Source organism: Grampus griseus (assembly GCF_964374135.1).
Source record: "Grampus griseus genome assembly, chromosome: 19".
In the NCBI taxonomy this organism is placed as follows: Eukaryota; Metazoa; Chordata; class Mammalia; order Artiodactyla; family Delphinidae; genus Grampus; species Grampus griseus.
This window is the reverse complement of record NC_139013.1, coordinates 42,882,568-42,905,406: the sequence shown is the minus strand read 5'-3', so window position 1 is coordinate 42,905,406 and position 22,839 is coordinate 42,882,568.

Here is a 22,839-nt window from a genome sequence, read left to right as displayed (position 1 = left end):
CATCTCTATGGATTATTTATGTACAAAATGAAAAAAGGCACCAAGAAATTCAGAATCTAAATCCTTCATTAAGCTGGCAAGAGGACAGAAAATTTGAGACCAATCTGTTTTTCAGACATTTACAGTAGGGAGGGAAAGTGGAATGTAGGCTAAATATTGCATTGATATGTATATTTCCCTGGCTCTCGCTCAAATGAATGGATATATACATAAACACAAAGATATATGCATAAATGAGTACATAAATATACATTTGAATGACTTTAGATGTCTCTGCATCTCTGTGTGCACATGAGTATATGTGCACACAAATATACAAGGTGTACATAAATGCAGGTACTGTACAGAGAGCTGTGCTCTCCGGCTGAGGGTTTCTGTTTCCAGATCTGTTTGAAGGTACTTTTTTGCAACTATAACATAGAAATGTTGGTTTAATGACGAAGATATGGATAGCAAATTTGATTAAGAATCTGCTCCCCTGCAATTTTCAGAGTCAGTTTTCAATGGGAGCAGCTATTATTTGCTCCAAGGGCTAAAACATGCGATGGGCCAGTCTTTTTTTAAGGGAGAAGGGAGATGGACGGGATCTTAGGAGATCTCACTTCCAAAGAGCCTAGCTTCTGGACCCTGGGTTCTCTTCTGCTGGGGGACTGGGGACACAAAAACAAAAAAGGGAAGAGGAAGGAAAAAGAAAACCCCGTGTGGAGGCAGGGGAAGTTGAAAGGACGCCTCTCCGTACAACTCCAGAGCTAGATCTAAGAGAAGGGTTGCAGGGTGAAGAATGTGCATTGGTCCCTTTCTGAATGTATATTGTTATTCTAAGTCTATTGTATGTACGTGTTGCTGTCCTCTCATTTGCCACGACAACATATGGATTCCATAAATGCAGACATGCCGAAGTGCATCTGTCTGGGTAGTTAACACGATCCAAACATCCCTCTTCGTTCCGCTAACTCCGGCTTTTCCTCCGGCTCCCCGGCAGCGCTCTGGGCCGCCCGGCCCGTGCCCCAGGCTTGCAGCGCCCCGCGGTCTCGCCCTTTTGTGGTCTCCTGGTGGGATCCAAGGTGCCGCGCGGAGGAGGCGGGCTGCACCGCAGTGCCGAGGTCAGAGGCGCCGCTGCCGTCGGCCCCTGAGCGCGCGGGGACGAAAGGGTTAAGCTGCTCGAGCCCGGGGAAGGGGCTGCGCTCATCCCGGAGCGAGGTGCAGCCACCAGCAGCTGTGATTTAGGGGTCAAGTCCGAGATCACCTTTCTCCTGCCTCTGGAAATGGCAGAAGATGAGGTAGGGAGGGAGAAACAGGAGAGAGAGGCAGCCTGGACCGGCAATTGGCGCTCCATACATCCGTTCCCTCCCCGCGCCCCCCAGCCCACCTCCTGACCCCCAGACAAATCGAACAGTTCCCCCCTTTCTCCTAGGGGTGCAGGGCGAGGTGCTTCGGAGCGTCCAGAATTGCTCCACCCGCAACTCTGTCCTACGGTGAAACCACCGCGCCCTGAGCCTCAACCACCAAATCAGAAAGTTTGCTCTTCATGCACCAGACGGTGAGCAGCTAGGTCTGGGTAGAAAATGCTCCCTGTTTGTAGAAATCAGGGGCGCTCTTGGCAGAATGGGGGACTTTGGATGCTGGCACCAGTCCCTCAGACTCGGGTTGCACACCTCACAGTCGAGAGCGGATGTACACAGTGGTGTCCATTACTTGCAGCTTCTTGCTTTCTGCCCATATTCTTGGTCAAAAGCTTCCCCCCCACACACACATCTAAGGCAGCCTGAAGAATACTTTAGTGAAAATATATTTCATGCCTGCAAGAAAACCAAATTCAGATTTGTTTCTGAGGCGTTTCACTGGAAAAGAGAAAAGCGACTGAAGTTCCCTTTTGTTTTGGCGCTGGGCCGGGTGAGCCAAGTTGTGGGTCTCAGTGCCCAGGTGATGTCCTAGGGACTGCAGGGGCATGTACATGGTGCCCAGAGAAGGAGCTTTAATTGAGAAAGGGCTTCCCGGATCCACCCCCACAAGGTTGGACTTCAGGACAACGACAGCTCTTTTGGAAAGTTACTCCAAGAAAAAGGAGTTTCTGGTGGGAAAAGAACTGGCTCGAAATGACAGAAAGGGAAACTAGATCCCCGGGGGACAGTAGGCAGGTGGGGGGTGCCGAGAGCAGAGAGGGAGAGGAGGGAGCTAGGAGGTCCACATACAAGAGGCTCAGCGTCGCGCTCCCCAGACGCTCTCTCCAGCTGCCAGGGCGAGGGTGAATCACCCCGATTTCAGCTTCTGCTTCCAGGGCCAAGAGCGGACCAGCTGGTCCAGGAGGCAGCTGAGGTCTGTCTTCCGAGCCCCGCCGCCCTTTACCCCACCAGAGCCTCCAAACCGCGGAAATCAAACCAAATTGGCCGCTAGAATCTAGAGAGGTTTCATCGCTGGGGCAAGGGGGAGGGAACAGACTTTTTTTTTTTCCTTTTGAACTCCCGATTCAAAAGAGACCACAACCTACTCTTGAGTGCCATCCCCAGTACATGGATTGTGGGTATATTTCATTCTTTCATTCTTTTCTCCCTATTTCTCAGAAGTAAAACCTTTAAAGAATTAGCCCCAAACTTGGAGCGCCCAGGTCCTTGAAAGAGTTCCAAATGATAAAGCCTGCCCTTCATTTCGAATACATGGCGCATTGTGAAAATGCAGGGCAATTAGTCAGTTCCAGGGTTTGAGTCAGATTCCCAGTTTCCTCGGCTCCTTTGCAATAGAAATCTGAATTCCAGCCTTGGGGCAGGAGGCGCCTCGGAGCTGGTGGCTCTCCTAGGTTCCGCACCGCCCACACCACTGACGAGCGCTGGCTCCCCTTTTGGTGACCTGGTACCAGAAGTTTGCACTACATCTAAAGCCTGGGGCGGGTGAAGCAGAGAGAGAACTAACCTCATCTTAACGTAACAAAGTGAACAACTCGAGGACAGGAGACCCTCGGTCAGGCTACATGCGCTTTAGGGAATTCCAAGGGCTACTTGGCGGGGAATGATCGAGGCTTCCGACTTGCCAGGCGGAGGCAGAAAAAGGGATCCTTGAGAGGCACGGGCGGCGGCCTGGGGAGCAAGGCGGCGACCGCGTAACTGGGACCTGGCACCCATTTGCTCGGAGCCTTCTAGGGCCGGCGTGGGGAGTCGGTGCCCGTGGTAGCACGTGCATTGTTGACACGCAGACACGCAAGCTTGCGCTAATGGAGGGATGCGCGGCTGAGCATTCCCCCGATGCCTGCGTTTCTTGCAGGCTTGCTTAATAGCCAAGGAATTGAGTGCCTGATATCCCCCCCATTTTTTTTTTTTTTTTTTTTTTTGCTGAGAAATGTAAAAAGGGACCTATACCGTGTACATATTCTGAAGAAACATGTGCATTTTTTTTCTTGAGAAATACCTAGCGCCATAATATTTCTGATTTAAGGGGTGAGGGAAATCTTTGAAGTGAGGGAAATCAGTGGGGGACGAACCATCTTTTCCTGATTTTTTTGTGCTTCTCCTCAAAGACAGTAATGGGATTTAAAATGAGAGAGTCCCAGCCCTCATGCTCCCTCCCATTCCATTTCACTCTCTTTGCCCCAGAAAACATCTGCAGCAACCGACTGCACGTCTAAGGGGACGGTTTAAAGAGAAACAAGGTTTGGGACGCGCATCAACTTTCTTTTTTTTTTTCAAACGAAGCTGGAAAAAAAAATCCAAGGACAATTTAAGCACCGAACGACATCGAACAGATATTTTTCCAAAGCAAAAATTTTCCAATTCGTTTGTTTCCTATTCTTAGAAATAGAGAAAAAGGCAAACCCAATCTTCCTGCACACGGATGGCACGAAATTTGGAGCCGGCGCTTGGTTAAGGCCGGCGGGCGGAGAATCCGGCGCGGCCCCACGGGCTTCGAAGAGTCCGGTGCACACCAGGCCCGGGGGGCTCTGGCTATAGCTGGACTCCCCGCGGATGTCCTGCGGGCCCAGCCTGTGCCGGGGCAACGGGCAAAACAGTGGTCCCCTGTGGGCGCAACCACCTCCCTGTTTAATTCCAAGGCCCAGTGGGGCAGCAGGGACATTCGACGCCACCTTCCTCTGGCCCGGGCATAGGGCGCACGCTTTTCACCGCTGCCCTCCTTCCCCCAGGGCTCGGTAGAGACCTTGCGCTGTTCCCTCCTTCCCATGAACCACAACCTCGAGGATCCCGACAGTTTCCCGAGACACTGACCGCACAGTTCACTGAGCCAGGGCTCGCGTCCCTAAAGTCTGGCACACCCAGTCCCATTTCGGGAAAGCTTTATTCTCCCGCCGGCTCCGAGCTCCCGACAGGAAGCCCGGGCGCTCAGGCCCCTGGAGAGGCCAGCTGGGGAACTTAAGCCGGCGCAGAACCGCTGCCCTGGGACCTGGGGAACCCTCACAGGTGTGCGCAAAGCACGGCGGCTGGCTCTGGGGGGAAAATGACCCCACGCGGAGCAACTGGAGCTACCCTGCGGGGCGCCCCCCCCCCCGAAAACCACCACGCCCGGCGCCGGCAGCCACCTGGGAAGGAGAGGGCGTGGCGGCGGCGGGCGCACGTCTTGCACTTGGCCTGAGATGCCCAGGCCCAGTGCCTGTCCCCGTTGCATCCCACTCCCCACCCCGGGCCGCCCGACGGCATCCTTTCTCCACCGCCCACGCCAGACTTCCCAGCTTCTTTCAGGACACAGGTGCCCCAACCCCAACCTGCGGGCCACCAAGCTGGGGACAGTTGGGGGCCCTGAATCCAGCTGCAGAGAGCAAGGGGTGGTGTTCCCAGACAACACTCCCAGCGGAGGCTTGGGGGGGCCAGAGGGTGGTTGTGAACCCCACAGCCCCAGGAGAGCTGGGAGTGGGGGACCCCCTGGGAGACACTCAGGCCTGGAGAAACAAGACTGGCCAAGGGGATGGGACTGGATGTTTAGGGTTAGCGAGGGCCCGACTTGAGCAGTGCCTGTGTCTGCGTGTTTGGTTCTGCATGTCTCCCTCCCTCTCGTTTTGTCTGGGAAGAAAAAGGAAAGCGGGTGGATTTCTGCCGACCCCTCTTCCCGCAGTCTGGGAACGCTGCAGCAGGAAGAATTGCTCATAACGACACTTAAGCTCCGACACTTGAATGCTAAAGGTTAAACTCACAGTCTTCAGGGAAGGGCTTTCTGCCAACTGGAACAGTGGTGCTGCCATAGGCTCTCCTCCACCCTGCCCAGCCCGCGCTCCAGGTACAGCCAAAGTCACTGGCTCTTGGCCTTTGTGCCCTTCAGGGAGAGATGCCCCTGGGTGGTGGCTATTCCCATCCCACCCCCACCTCCAGGGAATCTTCTTGCCTCCTCTCCCCATCATTTATGCCTCAGTTTGCCCTCAGCATCCCTGACGTGTGCCGGTTCCACCTGGTTCACACAGGTGGATACTCTGGGAGAAACCACACTCATCCCTTTTCCCTTTGCTCTGGGTACTTGCTGGCCCCTGCAACCTGGCGCAGAGCTAATATATTGAACATAATGCCTAACATTGGAGGGGTCTGCAGGGAGACCTTGGTTATAAGGGGGGCCGGCGTGGGGGGAAGACAGATCCTTCAGGCTGGGAAGATTTCCCAAAAGGAACAGCCACAGGGGTCTCTATCCCAGGGACCCTGTGCTGGTGTGCTGAGAGGCTGAGTCCAAGAGCATTTCTTTGCTTCCCGCACCCACGCCCCCCAACAAAGGATGGCGAGACTCATTTCAGCAGCCTTAGAAAGGGCATCCCCGTGGGAGATGGATGGTGTAGTAACGGAGATGGAAATTAGCTCTTAGGAACCTGGCAAAATGGCCCTTTCCTCTTCCTCCCTCCTCCCTCCCTGAAGGCCTGCCACTTATCGAGCACCTACTACGTGTGGGTCCCCTGGAAGGCACTTTATAGGTTATCGTATTCAATTCTCCCAGTGGCCTTGGGAAGTGGGTATTATTAGTCCCATTTTATGGATGAGAAAAATCAGACTCAGGGATTAAGCTCGCACAGCTATTCAGAGCTTAGCTTCAATGTGAACCCAGCTCCATCTGGCTTTAAAGCTATTTCTATTATACCATCTGCCTCTTGTTAAGATAGGGGAACCAGGGACTCAAGAGAAAATAAAAGAGAGATACGAGGTGCCGTGGGCTGAGGGGAGGGAAAGAAAAATACTGTGGGATGGGTTCTTTGGTTTTGGTATGGATTCCGGACTGGATCCAAGGCGAGGAGACGGGCTACTGAAGGTCATGGAGGATGTTGTCTCAAGGCCAAAAGACAGAAATGACAATGAAACACAACAGCATGAACAAGCTCCCAGGAGGATGGCAACATACTGTCACCCTGAAACAGCTGCCCAGCGTACCCCTGGATTTGTAGGCCTACGTTGGCCACACCAGGAGAAGTTCATACCTGACCTTTTTTTGTTTTACTTTGTAAATTTTCTTACTGTGTCTGAAGCTCAGACACATTTCTAACTTCTGTGAGTCAGCAGGCTAACAGGAAGGGACGATCAGAAGACCGATTACTCATGAACAAGTATGAGGAAATCCAGAAGACCGGGAAGAAGAGAGGGCAGCGACATCCAAATGGCAGGCCTTCGGAGGGTCTCCCAGTCCCTTCAGGGCTGGCCCCAGGAGCTCAGTTTTGCAGGCCTTGGTGGGATGGGTGGGAGGGTAGGTGCGGGGCAGGGTCTGTGCCGCAAGCCTGCTATGTGCATATGGAGGTTTGCCATGGGAGAGTCCTCCCCCAACTCTGGCCACCAGCCACTGAAACACTCCTTCTAGGGGCTCTACAGCACGGGGACCCGGTGAGCAGGTCAGCAGCGAGGGCTGATGTCTCCTCACTATGTTTCACTGGGTTGACCTGGGCTGAAACTGCACAAGAGTGAGTGTGTGTAATTGGGCAGGACTGGCCAGGCCCCCACGGAGGGGTTGCTGAAAGCCTTGTTAAGGAAGTCCTCCTGACCAGGGAATCCAGTTACATAATGCTGCAAAAATAACTCTGGGCTGGGAGTCTTGTCAGAGTGACGTATTTTGTTAACGGAGAGGGGTATCAAATATCTATCTTTCAACCCAAGGGCTGAAAGTACACTTGTGGCACTGATGGACCCCTCCTCCCCCTCCAATGAATGGGGGAAGTGGAAGGCAGGGAGGAAGCAGAAGCAGCAAGGATGAACCTTTTCTCCTCCCTTCCTTTTTCCAGGGGTAACTAAAGCCAACTGTTCACCTCAGCCGTATTCTGCCGGCTCCCAAGTCCGAGTACGCAGTCACATACCCTCAAATCCGTCTTGCAGTGGCAAGTTGAGGGGAAGGAATGATGGGGGAGAGAGGAAGAAATGAGTAGAAAAAGAGTGAAAGAGTTCTGTTTTGTTTGTTGGTGGAGCAGGGTGGGGACGAATTATTATTTCTCTGTGCACTAGACTAGGCCTCCCACTACCATGACCAACTGGTCCCACTTTGCCCAAGACTATCCTAGATTCCAAACTGCATCCCAGAAGTGCCCTCAACCCTGGAAGACTGTGGCAGTTGGCCACCCTCCCTCACGCAGGCTTTGGCCAAATTCCCACAAGGACTTTGAAAATGATGACCAAAATAAGGTAGTTCCTTTCAATCCAAAATTATTCAAAGAATGACCTAAATAAGCTACTGCAACATGACGCAAAGGCCCTGTTTCCAGGAATTTGAAGAAAGAGCCATGTTCTCCCCACCCCTACCATTTTGGATTCGACAGCCTTCCAAGTGGAAGGATTACCTGTTCCATCCACTTTTCTTTTCAGATAAAGTTTCCAGACATGCTTTTGCCATTCTAAAATGCTCTGCCCTGTTTGGGTTGGGAACCGTCATTTTGGAAAACAACAACAACAACAACAACAACAACTCTGTTTGGAAGTCACAGTAACTTGTCTTTTTTTCGCCTCATCTCTTTTGTGGGGTCTCCATTCCTCCTGTGGCACCATGGTCACTACTGAGCTGTATCCCACTCCTTTAATATATTCACCTTGAGTCTGTTAGCATTTTCTTTTTCCTAATCTTGATAATCACAGCATCTGATCCTTTCATTCTAAATTGCAGCCTTCCTATCCACCCTTCATCGAGACCCATCTGACCCTCTTCCAAAGGAGACAAATGAGGATAAGCAATCCACTCCCCGAGACACAGCATCTGAGCTTAAATTTACATTCACCCCACCTCTGTTCTTTTTTAAAATCAAAATGTCTCGTAACTCCTTGAGCTAATTATAAAAGCAAATAGCTTTCCCTCCCTGAGTCATGTTCCTTGGCTCGTAAAAATGCAATTCCACTCCGAGACCACCTTGTCACAAACATGAAAAAAAACGGCTTGTTCAGGACGCCACAGCGAGGAAAGGGTGAAGTGGCAGGGCCTCCCACCCTCCCCCAGCAGGCTCGGCCTTTATGGAGTCTATTTCCAGTCTGTTTACCTGGCAAGGACCATGTGACCAATCCAGAAGGAAATGCTGACATCATTGTCTTTCTCTCACACATGTGCAGCCTCCCTCCCTCCCTCCCTCCCTCCCAGCTCGGCAGCATTCCGGCATCCATGCTGCCCGCCTCTCTCCGCCACCGGCCTCCTCCCCCCACCACTCACGCCTGCTCCCACTTATTTCTCTGTCTTTCTCGTGTCACACTTCCCTTTGTTTTCTTGTTCCTTGTAGGCTGTCTCCTAAGCTGTCTTGGACACACACACACACACACACACACACACACAGACACTCTTCTGTAGGCCCTTTTCCTTTCCCTTCTTCCACAAGCCTTTCTTCCCCTTTCATTCTCTTTCAGATCTGTGGCTACTGAGTCTTCACTCTGTTTTAAAAATACACTTCCTCTTTCTCTATAGGTTGGAGAGTTCTTAAAAAAAAAAAACAGTCTGTAAGGCCTAGAAAACCTTCTAGACCAAGGATGGGGGAAGGGCAGAGCAAGGCTGCTCTGTCCAGCCACTCAATTTCCTGCTCCAGTGGGCTCAGAGATTTAGGTGTTGGGGGCCTTATTTATTTATTTCTTCTCTGCCTGTCCTCTCCCACATTTACACCACTGCTGCAGGCAGGGGCACCCTTCCCTCCCCACAGCCGGACCACAGGCCCCAGCGGCCCTGCAGAGCGGGCGCCTGTACCTGGCTCGTGCTCTCTTCTCGGCGCTCCTCATTTTGCCAGGGGCCCAGGAGGCTTCTCAGCATCCTTCCAGCCCAGGACCCAGGGAGCTCTGAAGACCCAGGAGTCAGGGAGGAAGGGCGGCGATCAGCGCAGGTGCCTCCTGCCTGCTCAAAGGGCTATTTATACGAGGAACCGTGTGGCCGGGCTCTGGGGTTCGGCTGCTCCCAGAAAGCTTTCTTGGTTCATGTGGGCACACAGCCAAAGCATGCCGTTTAGAGGAAATGTTTAATAAAGACACGAGAGCCTCAAACTGTTTATTTATCCTCACAGAAAGGTGGAGACGTGATGTCCCTGGAAACCGCCTCAAAGGTAGACCTCGAGGTGGTGAGGCCGGAGGGTAACACAACCGGGGCGATCACAGGGAAGGGCTGGCCTGGCCAAGGGGCAGAACGCAGATCCTCACCTGCCCTTTTGCTCCCACCTTCCACCCCAGGCTGTTCTCTCCTGAGCTCATACACGTTAGAGTTCGGGATGGGGCAGTGAGGTAGAAGCGGGAATGGGACGGTCACACGAAAGTGAGGTTATTAAGCAATCATTACTTAAGGTGAGAACTCACAATCCCCAACACACATGAAGGTGGGACTCTAAGGGAGGACATGCTTTCGCGGGCAAGTTTACCACCAGGTTATAGAGAAAATCAGAAATACAACATCCTGTTGGAGGACCCTAGCAAAATCTAGAGAAGGGACTTTCAACGTTAAAAGAGTACTGGTCTTCAGCGTTCAGATGCATTCCTGTTTCCTGAGAAACACTTCCAATACTGTAACACTGGCCCTGGTAGCCAGCCAGGAGCGCATTCAGGTATCATGACGTTACCTTCCGGAGGCCCTGTCACAGATCAGTGTACAATACCGGCAGAAGGGTCTGGTTCAGTAGGTCCAGTTATAGATGTGTCTCTTCAGGCACGTCAGGATCTAAATCCTCTTCAGACGTGCTGGAAATCCAGAACTTTCGATATGTTGTAGAAGTTCTAATTTTAACTTCCAAATGTTACAGGCCAAGGACCTGCTGTTTTGAGTTGTCAATTAGGCAGATAGCTCTGTGGGTCAAGTCAATGATTTTTGTGGTTTTAGAACCTGCATAAAGTGGTGCTGAGAGCCTCAATGCCATTCTTATCATCTCCATGAATATTTATGGAGCCCTCCCTGAATTAAAGTACAAACGAATAAGATGGAGCGCAGGTTCCCAGCCGTGGGCTGGAGAAGCCTGTGGCACGGACTTTACACTACCCAAGCGAAGCCCAAAGTGGTAGAGAGAGGTGACATAAGGCGATGGGAATTATGCAGAAAACATAAAAGTGTTCTCGATCTTTCAATATGGCAACTTTCAACTTGGAGGGATCTGCGAAAGGATGTGTGGGAAGTCCTTTCCCCATCCTTGAGTCTAGCTCAGGCTCACGTCCTCATGGGGACCCCGCCCCCTGGCCCAGTGCTGAAGTCCACGTCATCTAGTTTCTCGTACTCAGCTCTCTGGGTAGACTTCCTGGATTAGTTTATACAGGCGGCAAAAGAGTATCCAAGATCCATTTGTTTCACTACTCAATACCTGTGATGATGTGAAAATACACATGCATTTATGAACAGATTTGTATTCTTGTTACGGGTCAGCCCACCTGCTTCCCCCAAGGGTAGGCACCATATGGTGCTTACACTGTACACATCTCCATAAATGCCCACAGCGCTAATTGGTACTCAGTGATGTGCCCATGGCGAAGAGGAGAATAATGATAATGTTGATGATGACGACAATGACGATGACAGTGATGACACTGAATTGCTAATGATTCCAGGATGAAAACAGTTCTGGGCACAGAGATATGCTTAACAAAGACAGAATGAACGAATAACGTTGAAGACTTCCACTGAGTGTTTTTCTGAGATCTGGTTCTTTATTTTTATTTAAAAAAATATTTACTCTAGTATTACTTATTAAAAGAAACAATCTCAACTGCTGAGCCTGTGGGCTGGGCCAAAATGGCGTAACAAGAACACAAAGTGGATTGACAGTCGCTTTTTATCATCAGCCTATTTTTAAAAACATGATTTAGTTACCTAATACTTCTCGCTCTTAAGGCAAATGACCACAGAACAGAAAGTACTTTGCTGGTACCTAAACCATAGAAAGACTCTCTCTCCTAATCTGCTCAGGGCAGGTCATCAGGGAGATGATGCTGGTAGCTCAGGACAGATGTGCCTTATGGTCAAGGCATGAAGAAAGATGGTGAGCTAGAGAGGGATGCACGTTGCAGTGATGTACACATAGAAATCAATAAACAGATTTAAAAGCATACAGAAAGGTAAACACATATGAGAAAGAACTCCTTAACTACCTGGAAGAATCAAGATCTTTTCTTAAAATGTAGAGAGTGGAAAGATCACATAAGACTTGGGTCCTAGTCCCAGCTCTGCCACTAAGGGTTGGATGGCCTCCAGTGAGTCACTTGATCCTCGTGTGTGTTTTCTCCTGGTAAAATGGAGATCACAGCACACACCCGACAGGGTTGTTGGAGGATTAAATGAGATGGTACATGTAACACGTCTAGCACAATGCCTGACACATGGTGTGTGTTCAGTACACGGTAGAAATGCTGAACGTTATCCCAGTACTATTGACCTGTCTGCACTGCTGGGTTGGAGTGTGAAGATCGAACGATGGTGAAAGTGCTGCATAAAACAAGAGGGCCCTCAACAAAGCTAAAATACTCTTCTTAGGCATTATTGGGCGCTGGGTTAAATCTGTTAGCATTGGGAAATGAGGCAGAGATTAAGATATATTATCAAGGACGAACTTTCTCCATATACAGGTATCTGATATACCCAATTCCGGCCATAAAGTTACTGAAATATGAGGAGCACAGGCACCCACCAGACTCCCTCAGGTGGGGCCTTGGGAAGATTAGTTAAAAATGACACAGGTTAGGAAGGTACTTGGGTTCCCTGCAGCAGAGGGCATATGTAAATCCGAGCAATCATCATCAGCATAATATCATCACCATTTCTAGCAACAGACTCTTTCCTAGGCTGGAATAGAACTTCCAGAAGTATTTTTCCCTTTCGGAATTACAGAGTCTGACAGATTTATTTCCACACATCTCACTTGCTTTCAGAGTTATTGTTTCCTCTTATTTTTTCCCCCTCCTCTTTGGTGACAGAGAAGCCTGAGAACCAGTTCTGTCAGGAAGTTCTTGGGGAATTTTCAGAAGGATGTACAAGCAGGGCATATGAATGACTGTGCAGCCAGCATCCATTTTACTTGATAAAAATATATATATTCATAACTGATCTTCTGAGCATATCTACACGATCAAAACCACGGATGACGAACACATCAGATGCATTTTTCAGGACTCAGAGGGTCCTTTTGGAGTAAGCTGCCATCATTTCTTCCTCTCAAAGCAGATCAGGTAACTCCTCCCCTGTCGCAGAGCCTCTCAAAAGGGACGTGCCGTTCAATCCAGACCGCAGGATAGGTGATCAGTTGCCCCCTGGACATCTAATGCAATCCCCAAATCTTCTGAATTTATCGACCAAGATGTTGGATGGAACAGGTTCGAGAATCTTGCTGAATAAAATATAGATTACATTTATCATTTCCCCTCAATCTACTAAAATCTTGTTACTCTTTCATGGCAGGAAATGAAACAGTTTGACAGGACTTATTCTGTCAAGTGACATAGGTTCCCAACACTGTATTCACTACAGATTATTCTAGAAATGGTTTGGTGATTCTTTTTCAGGTAAAGTTCCAGATTAGGACATTATGAACTTCCCTTTTGCTTTTTAAAAATAGAGGCATTAATCCTGCTTCTTTTCAGTCCTGCCAAGTTTTTAAAAACAAAGTTACACTCCCATGATTTTAGCCAATAATGAGATTCCCTCATAAAAAACGTCTGCCCTGCGAAGAATTTACTTAAAAATTAAAAAAAGAAGTGTTTCTACCAGTGTTTAAGGACTATTTAAAAGTTGACCATGAAAAAACAACAAGGAAGCAAATGGTCAAGGCTTAAGACCTCTACTTTGACAGGCCTGTTTTCAGTTTTCCCCCACGGATTTAGGTATTATCTGAAAAGATTTCTGAATTGAATGGGTTCAAGGCCAAAGACAGCTGTGGTGAATTTCCAATTGTGTCAACCTTGCAAGTTTCAGGCAAGTCAAAGCCATTATTTTCCATAAATATATTGCAAATCCACTAGAAGGTAAATGAGAAAAATAGAAGACAACATATAAGAAGCCTCGTAGCTTACACCTCTTAACACAAATTACAGTGGCCACAGGGTCTGCACACTCCCTAAAATCTCAGGCCTTAGTAAAAGCCCCACATTTCTAGAACACACGCTGCGTGATACCATCTCAAAGTCAGAACAGCCCCAGTTCTGTAAAGACCAAGATGGGAGCACAGAGGTGACATTCTTCAAATGAAATTCAAATATCTTGAGTACTTCTGAGTAAGCATCTCTAGAGTGTAGAGTTTCTACGTTTCGTGGAGATAGATGCTTCAGAGGCTCTGAAGAAGAAAACCCCATTGCCCTTGACAGGTCAAAGCTTGGTATTTACCAATTTTTGTGAGCCTGAAATTTAAGTTGTTTTTTTTTTTTTTTAATCATTTCTTGGGTCCACCATGCCACTTCCCAGCCCATGTTACCCCCAGCTGCTTGCTCTCTTCACTTAAGCCTTTGGATTGATCAACACTGTCAGGAATGCAAAGAACTTGAGTTGGATGTACCCTGTTAAAAGTTCTACAGTGCAATAGCCAATCACGGATGGCTGCTGGCTTCTCAACGAATTCCACAAACCTGCTACCCCACACTTCTTCCACGTTCCTCAAGCCCTCACCAACCCTACTCTTTCTTAACTCTGGACAACACATTTCAACCCCTTGTTTCTTGAAACCATAACTGGAATGAACTTCAACTTGCCCGTTGCGTTACTTTAAGGTACCTTGCACAGCACCCCCTTTTCCACTATAAAATGCCTTTGGATCCTCAACCATTACCTCCTTTCTTCTATTCTGCTTGCTTCCACTGCAAATCTTCCCTGGGCTCTAGAGCCCAACCCTTCTAGGTCCATCCAATGCCCTGCTTCTTCGTGTATTTACCTCTCTCTACTCCCGTCCCCGCCATGTGCCTGCCCCCATCCCACTCCTAGCTTTCTTTAGTCCACCCATTTTTATTTGGAAACCTAAACATGCTCTATTCTATTCTCTCCTGCTAAAAATGAAACAAAACTTCCCTCAATCCTACCACCTATTCAATGTCCCACTCTTCCTTTTACCACCAACTTCCTAAAAGAATCATTTCAACATATTCTCCAGTCCATGCTTGAACCCCTCTAGCCCTGTGCACCTCTGCCTATTGGAGAAGGATGGTCACTCTTTTGAGCCTAACTCGATTCCCCTGTAGCTGCTGCACACTGATTCTAGTGTCATTCCGTGAGGCCTCACAGAGCAAATTTACGCAGAGCACCTTTCTCCGGTTCTGTCCTCTTCTCTCTGATCTTTCTAGGCACTGTCAGTTCCTTCAATTATTCTTTGCGTGACCTGGTTCTGAGTCCCTCTGCCTCCCTGTTTCTAGTTTGATTCTCTTCTTCAAGGGTCACGGCCCAAGATTCAATGTGAATTATTCACATCTGCTCTGCCTAGCCCAGTAGAGCAGGGTTCTCACCTCCTTTGTTCTCCTCATTACACTTTACTCAAAACCATTGTTGAATTCCCTTCCTATCAACTCAGACCTCTACGACAGTGGTTTGCAAAGTGTGACTTACAGAGCTTCTACCACAGAATGGCCTAGGATCCTTAATAAATGCAGATTCTTGGGCTCTACCTCAAACTTGTTGAATCTCACCATCTGAGGGTGACACCTGGGAATCCACACTTTAAACAAGCATGCCAGATGATTCTTTTTTTTTTTTTTTAATGTAAATGTATTTATTTTTGGCTGCATTGGGTCCTCATTGCTGCGAGCAGGCTTTCTCTAGCTGCGGCGAGCAGGGGCTACTCTTCATTGCGGTGCGCGGGCTTCTCACTGGGGTGGCTTCTCTTGCTGCGGAGCACAGTGCGCGGGCTTCAGTAGTTGTGGCTCACGGGCTTAGTTGCTCCACGGCATGTGGGTTCTTCCCGGACCAGCGCTCAAACCCGTGTCCCCTGCGTTAACCACTGCGCCACCAGGGAAGTCCCCCAGATGATTCTTAATGCACACAAAATCTGGGGGAAAAATGCTTTCTCAACATCTGTTGCCAAGCCTGGCCCCTGCCCCTCTCTTCGTGCAGATGGGTTTTAGGATTCAAGACAAGCCCTTCTATTTCCTTGTTTTACGTTTTATCTTGTTAGATCTGGTGCATTGCCCCAACTTATCAAAATCTGTTGAGTTCTTCATCCTCAACATATGACTTTATGACAACCACACACGGATCAGGATGAAAAACCTTAAAGTCATAGCACAGGGAATCTCTCTTCACATTGACACCAATGACGACAGTCAACCAATTACTAACAAACTCATACTTTGTCTTCTTTCCCATGAGATAAATGGACAACTTGTCATTTGCCAAGTGCCTCAGGAAAGCCCAGCTATTTTTTGTCTTCCATATTTCCTTGATCCACTGGTCTATATTAACCCTGTCCGGGAGGGAAATGAAACATTCTCACAGGCCATTTACACACGCATTTTAGAATCTGTGGCCAGGCAAAGGACTGCAGTGTGCAGAACCCACCTTCTTTTCCTATGACCTTGTTCTGAACACCTGTGGCACTTAGGTTCTAGGACCCTTGACTTGTACTGTGAATGTTCTTGTCCACAGTTGACTCTACTACTAGGCAAAGAGCTCTGGAACTCTGCAGCTGTGCCTTATGTGTCTCTAAATATCTCACAGTAACTAGCACAGCGTCCTACTTGGTAACTTTTCTTTGAGTGAATGAATGGATTTTACATTTTATTCCCACTGATTCACTTTTTGTGCAAGATGAAAGGAGACTCTGCAGTGAATATTGGGAGACTATGCTTCTTAGGCACAAAGGAAGTGCTGGGCCTGGACAGATCTCCACAGGCCCAGTTGTCGCTCTCAGTCACTGCTCACTCAAATGAGCTTGTTAGAATAAAGGCTGTCTTTGAAATGAAGTGTGATGTAAACACTAAGAAATGATGACACAGTTTCTGAAACATCACAACTTTACTAGAATCTGTGGCAATGGCCAAATGAGACACAGGAAAGGGCATTTCAAAAAACCCTTGGCTTTACTGGAACCACCAAAGTCAGCATAACAAGCAGATAAAGTTTCTTAGGGGCTTTCTAACAAGACCTCTTGTGATGACAGAGACAAGTGTTTCCATAGGACATGAGATGGCTGGACAAGGAAATCTAGCTTCTCCCTACATCACAACTGCTAACACGTCTGAGTAATTCCCTGATACATAAGATGGTGAGGGTAAAAAACTATAAATGAATGGTGGAAAATCTTGCAGTTTCCTTGGGTCAAGTGACTTCCCTCGTGGTCAGGTCTTGTCTTTCCTGTTTCTTACAGGCCAGAGATGATTCCACAAATACTAGGGAACATTATTCCACTGGAAAAGCCACATAGCCCCACATAGCATGAGGTCTAGAGCAGTGATTCCCAACTCGGGGGTGAGTCTGTCTCCCTACCCCAGGGACATTTGGCAATGTCTGGAGACACTTCTGCTTGTCACAACTGAGGGACAGGTGCCACTGGCATCTAGTGGGTAGAGGCAGGGATGTGGCTAAATATCCTACAGTGAACAGGACAGCCTCTCTCTACCAACAAAGAATTATCTGGTTCAAAATGCCAAGAGCAATTATCTCAATAAAAAATTTCAGGATTGATATGTATACATTACTATATTTAAAATAGATAACCAACAAGGACCTACTGTATAGCACAGGGAACTCTGTTCAATATTCTATAATAACCTAAATGGGAAAAGAATTTGAAAAAGAATAGGTACTTGTATAGGTATAACTGAATCACTTTGCTGTACACCTGAAACTAACACAATGTTGTTAATCAACTGTACTCCAATATAAAATAAAAATTTTTTAAAAAGCATCAAGAATACCACTACTGAGAATCCCTGATCTATAGCTATGCCTCTAGGCCCAAGTGTGGAAACACTGGTTCATTACAAAGGGTCATGTAATCACCTGTTGTGGGTCTGCGAAGTAACCCACAGGTGACAAACACTATAAGGTACTTTGCAGTTCCATGGTGAGGTGAGGGTACCAAGGCTGGAAGCCCTACCTAGTGCACTGGTTTGGATGGCAGCCTGAATGGAAGTAGAGAGGTTCTAGAATGCTCCTGATAGCTATAGGTTTGACCTCGGAGTAGCTTACTGGAAAGACCCTTGGTGAACCCCACTCAGAGGGCAACTTCCTTCTCTGCAGATGGAAGAATGAAGGCTCAGTAGAATCGTGCAAGAAGCATCAGTGAGCCACGTTCATGGTCATAAAAGGGCTATGAACAGCAGCTAATAAAGACGTAACTGGACAACGGAAGGCTCCAGGAATGTGAGGTGGACTTGAAGCAAATGTACCAACTGCAAAGTGTGCTGGGTTTTTTTTGCTGACTGCAGCAAAGTCTCAGTTCTATAGGAATGAAAGGGGAACTCATTTTATCTGAAGCCCTTAGATGACAGATACATTTACCCCAACTTCCTAGTATTTTTGATATGGCCAAGGTTTTAAACCTCACCAGTTTTATAATCATAGGGAAGCTGGCAGATTTAATGAAGCCTCCAGCTGCCTCTTGAGAGATGATTACAGTTCTAATTAAAAATGGAGGATGACAGACAAGAACCCCACGGGACTCTATAAGCAAATGGCATTCATACACCTTCTTTCACGGACAAGATTACTTTGTTCATGTCAAAGTAATCTTTGGGCTCTTTCCAGTGGTAAGGGTCACCAAATTCTAATAACCTATGAGATTTAATGTGGTTCAAAGATCAGAAAATGTTTTAAGTTGTAAGGGACAAGAAAGTTTATTGGCCAAGCCAGACTTTCATTTCTTTTATTTCATATACCTGTACTTACCATCTCCATGATTACATATAGCCTGGAACACAAGAGGAGTCACCTAGATGAAGTCTGTCTTAGTGTCAAGTCTAGGCATGGAGAAGCACAAGGGAGAAATGAGTGGGGCAAATGAGGATTAGGGCTCAGAGTAGGTTGTGGGACCACAAATCCCGGTAATCACACGAGATTTAAAACATTAACGAGGAGGTCTTGAAGTTCAAGGCCATCCAATGTATAGGCTCAGGAGGTCAGGGATATTGAGACAACTGTTTCAGAAGATAGAACTGCTAATAGGAGCTTGTCTTATCACAAGAAGGGTGGTCTTCTAACCCCTAGCATGCTGGCCACGTTGGCTAGTCACTGGAGAGTCTTGGCCGGGCATAGGTCCTGAAAGGGAGGTCATTCTACTTAATCTCTACGGGAGGGCTGTGGAGGAGGGGTGTAGGCAGAGAGAGCTGGAAGCGGAAGGGTGTGGCTCATGGGAAGCCTTAGGCTTGGGTGGGGCCTCTGCCTATGGATATAATACAGCCTGGATCTCAGGAGCCTGCACAGCCATACACCTACTTCCAAAGGCAAAGGCGCTGTTTCATCTTTACATACGCGCTTGCATCTCTTCAATCAATGCATATCTTTTACCAAGGAGAAATCAAAAAGGAGGGAGTTACGTCAACATGAAATCAACTATATCATTGAACAAAGGGTCTATCCAGAGAAAACCATAATCTGACAAGATACATACATCCCAATGTTCGTTGCAGCACTATTTACAATAGCCTAGACATGGAAGCTGCCTAAATGTCCATCAACAGAGGAATGGATAAAGAAGACGTGGTACGTATACACAGTGGAATATTATTCAGCCACAAACAAGAATGAAATAATGCCACTTGCCACAACGTGGATGGACCTAGAGATTGTCATACTAAGTGAAGTAAGTCAGACAGAGAAAGACAAATATCATGATATCACTCATATGTGGAATCTAATATAAGAAAAGATACAAATGAACTTATTTACAGACTTACAGATATTGAAAACAAACTTATGGTTACCAAAGGGGAGGGATAAATCAGGAGCTTGGGATGGACGTACACACACTACTATATATAACATAGGTAATCAACAAGGACCTACTATATAGCAGAGGGAACTCTACTCAGTATTCTGTGGTAACCTATATGAGAAAAAAAATCTAAAAAAGAATGAATATATGTATAACTGGATCACTTTGCTGTACATCTGAAACTAACACAACACTGTAAATCAACTACACTCTAATAAAACTAAAATTAAAAAAAATCAAAGGGAGGGATGCAAGAAACATCAAGGACTCCACTGCGATTAAATCATGGGTGTGGGGCACACTATCAAGGGACCCTGCATTGACTGCACTGTTAGGAAGCAGGGCACAGGTCTCAGAGGTCCTCTGGCTCAAGATTCATTCCTGGATAGGATGCGTGAACCAGGCAGAGCTCCCAACCTTACAGACACAGAGCCTGAGGCAGGATGTCACCCTGAGAGACTGAACTGCAGGCTTTAATAATGATCATCAGGTGTTTTTTTTACCAATGACTGGAAAGGTTTGGAGATTCTCCCCCACCAATGTCCAGGCCTCAATTGTCTGCAGGGTGTAAGGATGAAGAAATATTCCCGAACCCAGGCTGTGGTTGCTTTGAGGCTGCGGATCCCTGAACTCATCTCCAGCCTCGATTCTTGCCTAAATCCCGGATGTGACCCACAAAATATCTACCCGTGATTTCTAAATAGACTTTGCTGGGAACGCCCTCTCCCTCTCTGTCGACACCTGCCCAAAACATCTCCTCTGAGACACCCTCTAGGCTGAGCCACTTTCTCCCTGCTCTGTGCTCTCCAAGTTCAGTGTACGTGACTCTATTTAAAATATATCGGTGATTATTTGTCTGCTTGATTCTCTCACTCGTGAAGCAGAGAGTACTTTGAGCTCAGGGACCATTCGTTTAAGTACATGAGTACTGTGTGCCTTACCAGTGCCTACCACGTATAGTATATGTTCAGTCAATGCTGGTGGAGGGAAGGAAGGAAGGAAAGAAGTAGGTTAAAGAAGCAGTAAAGACCTCTAAGCAGGCAGACGGTAGTGTCAGGCTCTTCCAAAAGGGATTTTGGCCAGCCAGCCTGGGACAGACCATCCCGGGAGATCTACAAAGGAGTGGGCCATGGTTGTTAGTGGCTACAGGGCTGTGATTCCCAGTGCAGCTACTGGCAGAACCCTGGGGAATCCCTCTTTCTTGGCCCAGCTAGTCACTTACCTTCCTGAAAGGCCAGTGCACGGTTCTGTGCTGGCGACACTTCTGCAGAGCCAGCCAGCACCAGCCCGCGGTTGGCTATGCCAGAGGGCTCCTAGCATCCCAGAGGCTGGGCCTTGCTAAGTTCCGTCACTGTCCTACCAGCTTCCTCTGAGGCCTCCGATATGTGATATTATCGTTATTTGATCATTATTAATAATGAAAAATAGTTAACCTTAGTTTTGGTGAATTGCTTTTATCTGTTGGCTATTCCTAATCCAGCGAAAGAGTTTGCAGAGCTGGGTCCTCATTCAGAAATTCCTCACTATGTAGCATTTGAAAGTGCTTCTTAATTCTCCAGATATTATCCATTGGCGACAAAGAGTATTGTAGCTGACAACGCTGAGTACAACTATAAGGATGTTTCAAGATCTCAGAACTTGACAACACAGATCTCTTCTACTTTCCACTCCTTGCCATTCATTTCTGCAAACCACTAACTTCAGTATTCAGGAGATTCAATAGAACATTCAGCACACATCCTTGACTGCTCTTAGAAAATCAGTTCTGCCGATGGATAAGCTATTCAGAGAAAGTGCTTTTAAGCTCGTCGTTGAACATGGTAATGTAATATCTTGCAATCACAGAGTCAAAGTATGTTTGAACGAGAAGGGATCTTGTAGGTAGACTTGTCTGAACTGAGGACGCTAATGCCCGGCTGGAGAGGGTAAGTAAGTTGCCCAAGGACACACAGCAAGTGAGTGGCCGAACCTGGCTTGAACGTAAACATGACGATCTTAAACCACCTTTCTGCCACTAAGTATTGATGGTATGTGTATATGTATGTTCCTATCTATGGTAATATATATGGTAATACACACACACACACACAAAGTAGAAGGAGCAAGTCTTGCATCACATAGTCCAAATTGTCTATAGAAAGCGACAGCCCTGCTAAAACAATAACCCATTTAAATATAGGGCATCCTAGTCAGGAATAGGCCCAGAGCTTCACCAGCCCTGGGCCCTGATGGAAAACAGGGCATTGTTTCCATCCAAACCTTGCACTGAAAGGCAGTCTGTCAGCTGGCAATGACCTCGTGAGACAACTTTGGGGAGAGCAAAGGGCCGAGAAGAGAAAGGCCTCATTCTCGCTGCAAACAGGAAAAGGAAAGAGAAAAAGGAAGCTCTGTCTCCACACAAGGTTTGCTGGGCTGGCTATGAACTGTTCCAGTACGTTCCATCAAATAGACGCCTTCATAGAATCAAGCCAAGCGCGAACAGCGGGTCTGGGACTCGCATTCCCCGGACGCGGGCAGGCCGGCTCACACATGCTCCCGCTCTCTCGCACCCTGGGAGCGCACTTATATGGGCTTCATGAGGCTAAGTAATAAACACTTTGTCTTCACCCTGCTATTTATGGGTTGCTTGGGGCACCCTTACCCGGACAGTTGGCTCCCGCAGACCCCGCATTTAATAAGGGACGGCAGTAAATGCAAAAGGCTCTGTGTGACCCCAGCTCCTGTTTTCCTGACCACCCGTGCTGACTGCACAGAAAGGACACTCTGCATCCATCCACCTATCCTCCAGGCTCCCCTCCTTGAGGCTAAATCCGTTCCCATTTTTCCTGCCTTCGAGACATTTCACTAAGACGTCTCTCTCAGATATCTGTTTCTATTTTACCACTGCCAGGGATTCTCTCATTCTTCAGCGATGGAACAACCATCTTGGAAAACAAGAGCAGCTCCGAAACTTGTAAGCCACCACCATCGCCTCCCGCGGGGGGCCGGGGTCGGGGGTGGGTGGGGGGAGGTCTCCGGACGGCCTCGCACGCGCGGAGTGAAGAAGCCAATTCGTCCTACCTGTGGCTGACCTCCAGGTGCACTTAGAAGCCTTGTGCTTCCCCTGCGCACATGGTGTCGGGGTTGGTTGCAAAGGGGCGGGAGGCCCGCGTGAAAGCAAGAAGCGCGTCCGGGCCGACAGGCTGTGTGAAGGCTGCGGAGGAAGACGGCCGAAGTGTCCCCCGGATGCAGGACCAAGGCCCGTCACTTTGGGGGCCTCTTTCACTCCGCTCTTTTGGGGGTTTCAGGGCTCTCAAGGCTGATGGGTCCTGCATGAAGAGAGTCACGGCTGCATCCTGTCCGCCCGTGGGCCGTCACACAAGCCCCGAGCCCGGCCGCCTCTCGGCCTTGTCTTCATCTTGGGCTAACCCCTTTGTATCCTGAAAACACACAAGACAGAGAAGGATGCGTTAACTCGCCTTCTCCCCACAGAACACAGTTCACCATTGCAGCACTGATTAAATACAGGACATTATCTCACCATAATGCCCTCCTGGCGGCGTTCCCAGGAAAATTCTAACTAATCATAAAAATAGAAAGAAAAACGCAACCTAAATTCCATTCCTCCTCTT